Source organism: Carcharhinus amblyrhynchos, unplaced genomic scaffold (assembly GCF_965287045.1).
Source record: "Carcharhinus amblyrhynchos unplaced genomic scaffold, sCarAmb.v2.hapA scaffold_48, whole genome shotgun sequence".
Lineage (NCBI taxonomy): Eukaryota > Metazoa > Chordata > Chondrichthyes > Carcharhiniformes > Carcharhinidae > Carcharhinus > Carcharhinus amblyrhynchos.
The window spans coordinates 306,263-313,821 of record NW_027649789.1 but is presented as its reverse complement, the minus strand read 5'-3'; the positions used below and the strand labels follow the sequence as shown (position 1 = coordinate 313,821).

The window sequence follows — 7,559 nt, the reverse complement described above, 5'->3', positions numbered from 1 at the left end:
TTTTCCACACTGTAACCACGTGTCTGAAACCTGCACACCTCCCAGCAACCTCCATCCAGACTGGCTTGTAATGATGGGATAACCTCCTCCCATCCTGAGGGAACAGGACCTCCCTCCAAGCCTGAGCAGCCGGGAGGAGTCCCTCCAGGGAGGAATTAGTGATTGGGGGGGGTAACCCTTGCTCTGCTTTCTGACATTTCAGCCCCTCATTCAGTAAGCAGAGCTCCCTCGCTGCTCCCTCCAGAGCTGCTGTGTTTGAAAGTCCTGCTGGCTGCCTTTGGAGATGGTGCCAGCATTGCCTGAACCGGGACTGTCCCCTGCCCAGGCTGCCTCAGTGGGCAGCTCCCCCTGCCTGCCAGCCGTTAATTGTCCGCCTCGGACAATATCACCTTCATAACTCTGCCTATCCTGCCCACACAGACACACCACCCATTTCCAATCCCCATGTTGGGAATTCACAGCTTCTGGGAAAATCACAGCCATTATCTTCACCCTCACCACAAACTGCATTCCCAAACCACTGACCATCCCATGTCCCTCCCGAGCCACTCCGAGTAAGGACATGGGGATCCTGTGATTATGGTCCTGTCCCATCATCACTTTTACTATTTAATCACTCCTGTAATTCCAGTTTGTCCTTTCTTTGTTTCATCCCCAGCCACCCACCGCTGTCCCTTCAAATCTGTCAATTCACTGCCAGTTCCCAGTTCCAATGGAAGCTCAAACTTTACCCCTGTTTCTCTCTTCACAAATATTTCCCTAACCTGCTGAGCATTTCCAGTTTCTAATACTGATATTTCATTTTCAGCGTTGAGTATTTCCTCATTACATAGAAATGCAAGTTGTATTTTTGGAATGTCTCCTACAGTACACTATTGTTATTAACAGTATTATATAAAACACTGGGGATTGAGCCTGATCCCTGTTATTTCTCTCTCTGGTCTCCAGTCTGTATAGGAACACGCTCACAGATTCTTGTGCTGAAGATCTCGCCTCCGCTCTCTGTACAAAACAATCACTGAGGTTTCTGAACCTGGAATTAAACTCCTTCACAGACAAATCTGTCCCTGTTCTTCGCTGCCTCATACTGACCTGCAGGAGCCTGCAGAGGATAGAGTGAGTGTTTGTGTTAATTTTTAGTGGAATAATTAAAATATAAATGGATTTAAAATATAAATGGGCCTGAATCTTCCAAGCAGCAGCAATGGTGAGCAGATTGCCGGTATGTGTGAAAATTCCCCCAACCTGAAACTGCTGCATATTTCTCCCAGAATCTTCAGCACTGCGACACCGGGAGCTCCATCAGAGCAGAGTCGGGGAAGAGAGAGCACACACCTTATTTACAGCACAGTGACCCCGGGGAGCTCCATAGGTGTTAGTTGATTGGGGGAGTGAATGGGTTGGTGTGTTGATGGATGAATGGTTAGTCAGGGAGCTGGGGAGAGGTTGGAGGATTAGTTCTGGGTATCAGAGGAGTGGATGAGTTGTATTGAGTTGGGTTGGAGGGTTAATCAGGAGTTTAGGTAACAGCTGGGATTTGGCCATGTTGTTGGGGTCTAAACAGATGTGCTGGTGTGGTGGGGAATTGGGGTTGGTTAATAGCTGTAGACACGGTAGTGGAGTGGTGTTGGTTCTGGGGTAATGAGTTTAAGTCAGAGTCTTAATCAAGAATGTATTCAAGAGGCAGCTGGATATAGCACTTGGGGGTGAACGGGATCAAAGGTTATGGGGAGAAAGCAGGATGAGGCTATTGAGTTGGACGATCAGACATGATTGTGATGGATGGTCGAGCAGGTTCGAAGGGCCAAATGGCCGCCTCCTGCTCCGATCTTCTATGTTACTCTGTCAGGTGAGGAGAGGTTGGGTCAAGATGAGGCCAAGTTGGGAGGTTTAGTAAGATTTCTTCAAGTCTAATGGGAGGTAGTCAGGCTGGAGGGGAAGCTGGGATGAGTTGGGGAGAGTGGGTCTAGTCAGATTGTGGGAGGTGTAGTATGGGGGATCAGTGGGAAATGATTGGGGGACTCGGTTGTGCTATTCAGGTATTAGCCCAGGTGGTGAGCTGTCTAACATTACCTGAGTAACTATCCAGGTAAATTTTATGGATCTGTCCCAAGTCTCTGACTCTAACTGCAGCAGGGGAATTCCCCAATAGTAGTTACTACCTCTGGGACAATTCCCAGGTAGATCAGTGTGTCAGGACATCCACAGGGTCCCGATGCTCATCTTCAGTTGTGTGTCTGGGTCTCTGGTGATCCAGAGACCAGAAGATTTGTCCCATTAACTCCAGTCTCCTGTTATTTACCCTGTTGTTCAATCTGTTTATTTCCTGTTTCATCTTTAATCTGTTTCAGGCTGGAGAGGAATCAATTCAGTCCAAATGGAAGGAGACAGCTGGAGTCACTGCGCGAATCCAGACGGGGACTGACTGTGCTCATGTGAACATTTCAATCTATGAACATTGCTGCTCCACCGGTTACAGTGAAATCCTGAATTGTGAAGATCTTCGACAGCTCCTTCCAAACCCTTCATTCCTGCCCCTCTCCCTCCCTATTCCATCAGCCCCTCCAGCCTGGCAGTGATTTCCCTGCTTACCTGGTTTCCCAGCTGGAAAACTGTTGTAGTTTTAGTCTCCACATTGAAGGAAAGATTGCTGCAAACCATTGTTTAAGCAGCAATGTGTTGTCAGTGTTCTCAGCAACAGAGTCTTCACCCTCCTTTCAAAATGGAGCAGCAGAGATCATTCTCCAGAGAGAGGGAACAGTGTGTGTGATTCTGACAGTACCCAGCAGAGGACAGATTGGTCAATCTTGTCAGAGTTTCCTCTCTGTCTCTGTGAATGAATTAAAGGCTCCACCAGTCTCTCCTCAAAACCTCTTTCACTATCTGGGGATTAAAGTGACACAATGCCACCATCTGCTGGCGGCTCACACCTACTGCAGGCGCTGCTCTGTGTGAGCCTCAGACAAGTTCAGTCAGTCCCATGTCTGCATCTGGGAACCGGTTACTGCAGTGTGAATATTGAACAATATTGACAGGGATTGAAGTTTACAGCAAGAACCTCGGCTGGTGCATTAACCCTTTTATCACCAGACACTGTACATGAACTCTGTTCCCTCATTCCCTATGGGAGATATTGTCTGGAGATTGTAGTTGGGGATGATCTCAGACTGTAATGTGTACATTTGGTGCAGTTATTAGACACTAATTCCATTCAGAATGGGAGTGGGTAAACTGTGCTGCACTCTGTAATTCCTGTGTCAGACATTCAGTGTTTAATCTTCTACAGAGGATCTTGCTAACGGTTCTTTGAATGTTTCCAAGATAATTGTCTCAATCTCAGACTGATTCTTTGAAAGTTGGAAATATACAATTTTGAGACACAATTACAACCTCTGATCACGGTTTGTCAGTGTTAGAACAGAAAATAACTTCTAAACAAACTCTTCCCCTTTTGCAGTTCTTACTTTTACAATTGCACAGGTTTCAGTGATAGAGAGCAGCTCAGCTGGAATCCAAATGTTCTCTTTCCACTCTCGCCCGCTCCTGTTTACCCTGCCAATTATCAACTACAACAAAAGTTCCCACATATTTATTAGGGAAAGTTTGTGTTGAAGCAGGGTGACCATTCCTTAACTCATAACACACATTCACATGGGAAATGTCACTTCAATTATTTCTGGAACTGTTAACATCTCAAATGCACAGGTGGGTTAAAGTGATTCCATTCCAAAGATGGATTGTGTTTCTGTTTTATAATCTCAATCTCACACAGGCACTGAAATCCCCATGTAAAAACACATAATCTCACACAGAGCAAGACACAGAGGCACAATCACGGAAACAGACACATCCACACACACACACACACACATCTGTGCATCCTACACACATCCCTCCAGCACACACACACACACAAACTGATACCCACACAAACACTGACACACTGACAAACTCACACACATGCTCACAGTACAGAGGTACACAAAATCACTCTTAAATACACACAACACGCAGCCAAACACCCACAAACACACATCACAAACCACAACAAGCAACAAACCCATGAACTGCAGCCATTAATGAATTCTCACCACTCTGTAACCAAGTTAAATTTAAGTTGGACAAAAGTGATAACATTTCCTCTGAAATCGACATCCCCAGAACGAAAGCAACAAACGAACACTGGGGCAGCACTGGACAGGATCGGAGCCTCGGAAATGCAGTTTCCTCTTTCCTTGTTCCTTATATCTCACTGAGCAGATGCAGAGCTATAGCACAGAAAGCTAGAATTCACAATTTCACTCTGTCCCTGCACACTCACCTCAGCTTTATTTAATTTCTGAATGTATGATTTATTTTGGATTATCCCAAAGATCTCAGGACAGATGCATGATGTCAGATATGACCATTATTTATCAAACTGTTTATTTTACCATGACAGATATTACCTGGAGTTTGTCAGATTGTTGTTTTTCATCCATCTGCAGTTGCAGATGTTAGCGTTGAAAAGTGGAGAGATATTCTATACCATTAAAAGAATCACCTTGAATCGGGGAAATTCTTCAAAGACTATGAATTAATCACTTTCAAATTAGTATCATTTCTTCAGAACAAACTATTCATATCATCTATTATTACAATTTAAACTAACTTTATTGTGTTGTCTGTGCTAGTTTTAACTGAACACTGCTCAGTGTGTGACATGATCTATGTTATTGAGTCTTGGAAGAGAAAGGGTTAATGTTGCTGCTCTGTAATTGTAATGAATATTCCTAATTTTATCATCTGTATCACTGGTTATTTGAAATCAAATGCTAGGCGGTTAATTCATTAAATTCTAATTGGGAACCATTGGAATGCTGAAACTAATATGTACACAAGCTAATAAAGAGCATGGGGTTCTTTCGGGTCGAACCAACCAAACAAACTTAAATTACATTCGGACAAAGAAAAGGGGGGCAGCTCCCCAAAAGGAGGGGGAACGCCCCGAACAGAAACAAAAAGTACAAAGGAAACTTAAGACAAGTCAAATCAAAATGTGATTGTCGGGGTCTAAGGCACCGCAGCCCCTGCGGTGCCCAATGGGCATGGAAGAAAGAGCAGGGGACTAGTATAAATACTGTAGCTAACAGTGAGCGTGAAACTGAAAAAGTCATATGATACAGGAGCAGAGTTTAAGGTATTCTGTTCATTGCGTATACTCCGCCATTTAATCATGGCTGATAAGTTTCTCAAACCCATTCTCCTGCCTTTTCCCCACAATATTTGATCCCCTAACCAATCAGGAACCTATCTCTGTCTTTAATACACTCAATGAACTGGCCATGCACAGACTTCTATGGCAATGAAATCCACAGATATACCACCCTCTGGCTGAAGAAAGTCCTCCTCATCTCGGTGCAAAACGGTCGTCCTTTCATTCTGAGGCTGTGCCCTCGGACCATAGTCTCTCCTACAAATGGAAGCGTCTTCCTCACGTCCACTCTATCCAGGCCTTTCAGTATTCTGTAATCAGAGTCCTCAAACACTCCTCCAATGTCCAGCTGTTCATTCCTGGGATTATTCTTATGAATCTCTTCTGGACCTTCTCCAGGACCAGCACATTCATTCTTTAATACAGGCCCAACTTTACTCACAGTACTCCAAAGGTCGTCTGACTGGAACCTTGTAAAGTTTCAGCAGTACATCCCTGTTTTTGATGGTACATATGATTTTAATTTGTAAATGTGGCAAAGACCTTGAGGTTAACAATAAAACTCAGCAGATAAAGTCATTTCTTACATGTCAATGTCCCAGATTGGTCTGTCATGGTTGACGTAAGAACAGGAACAAACCAACAGAGACACAAACCAGAGGCAGAGACGCTGCAAATGTCCCAGTGTTTATTTATAAAACAGTGGGACATTTACTCACATGTTCAGGTCAATCTCAGTGATGGTCAGTGACCAGGTCTACATTAAAACAACGGGTGCAGTCCAAGGTTAAACATCATTGGAACAAAGTTCTCCTGAAATTGGACATTGCCGGTGAGTCCCAATGTGATGGAGAGATCCAAACTCAGCCCCCACACCCTGATGTGGTGAAGGGGACACCAGGCCCAGCTACAGAGTTGGATGTAAAGAACAGCGGCGTGTTTTTGATTCTGGTGATGTACACACTCCGAGCCGAGTATTGAATCATTCTGAGGCAGAGAGACATCAGATTGAGACCATATGACACATTGGGGGCCTTTTCATCTCCCATAACAATCCCTCCCCCTCCCTCTGATATCAGAGAATCATCGAAACCCTACAGCACAGAAAGAGGCCATTCGGCCCATCGAGTCTGCACCGACCGCAATCCCACCCAGGCCCTACCCCCTTATCCCTACACATTTACCCACTAATCCCTCTAACCTACACATCTCAGGACACTAAGGGGTGATTTTTAACACGGCCAATGAACCTAACCCACACATCTTTGGACTGCGGGAAGAAACCGGAGCAGGGCCCAGACTGAAATAATGGGGAAAAATCTGGTGCTGTGTTTATTCATACAAGTGCTTGATTGTAGTGACTGAGATGGTGCAGCACAGTGTTTACACAAACAAGGACTAGATTGTAATAACAGATCTTTCTATGAAATCTCCAGTTCCTGCAGGGCAGGAGGAGGCCATTCAGTCCATCCAGACAGATCCTATCCCCCTGATCCTGCCCAGTCTCCCTATGCTGCTGATGTTTGGAGAGTGTGAGGAAAGGCTCCCCCCGCAGACACGGGGACAATGTACAGACTCCACACAGACACTGAGCCCAAGGCCGCCAATTGAAGCCGGGGACTCCCTGACGCTGTGAGAGCGCAGCACCAACCACTGAGCCCCCACCGTGCCGCCTCACAGTGTAACTGACCATCCCCCCGGCTCTGTTAATATTATACAGAGACACGCTGTATTTACACAGTAAATCACCATTTTAATCCTGAAGCTGAATGTTGAACCTTTTTCTGGGCCGTTAATTCCTTACCGTTATTCACAAATCCGCGCGCTCCGCTCGACGCCGGTCAGTTCCCGCCCAAGAAGAAGATTCCCGCTTCTCCGGTCACGTGACACCAGTCCGCCCCGCCCCCGCCGCGCGCAGAAACCGTTTAACGGCCGCTTCCCGACACGTCAGTGGGCGGGACCGCACGGCGTTCGCATTCTTCATTGGTCCATGGCGCTGTCCATCAGATGGAGACAGCCAATAGGAGCCCGCTCCAGCAGAATGATTGACAGCTGGTCTGGGTGGACTCGGGCAGATTGTGATGAGTCAGTGTCCTGGCTGGAGATAACAGCACAGCCTCTGTAAGCTGCTGCTCAAACCCTCTCTCCACTCACACTGTCTGCACCTTTAACACTTGGAAAGACCCACATTCCAACCATTATCCTGGAAATGGAGTCTGTGCCTATATACACCCTGTTTGTGAACACATCTCCCGCTCACCTGAAGAAGGAGCCACACTCCGAAAGCTCGTGCTGCCAAATAAACCTGTTGGGCTGTAACCTGGTGTTGTGAGACATCTTACTGTGTCCACCCCAGTCCAACACC

General features: G+C 46.1%; 1 long non-coding RNA gene across 1 annotated transcript; it reads left to right on the top strand.

Annotated features, from left to right (window-relative positions):
- The first annotated feature begins 954 nt into the window (after positions 1 to 954).
- On the top strand, positions 955 to 4,851 carry LOC145337435 (uncharacterized). The gene is made up of 2 exons (XR_013885351.1): positions 955 to 1,116; positions 2,352 to 4,851. It is a non-coding gene; the product is annotated as an uncharacterized LOC145337435 (long non-coding RNA).
- Positions 4,852 to 7,559: the final 2,708 nt, after the last annotated feature.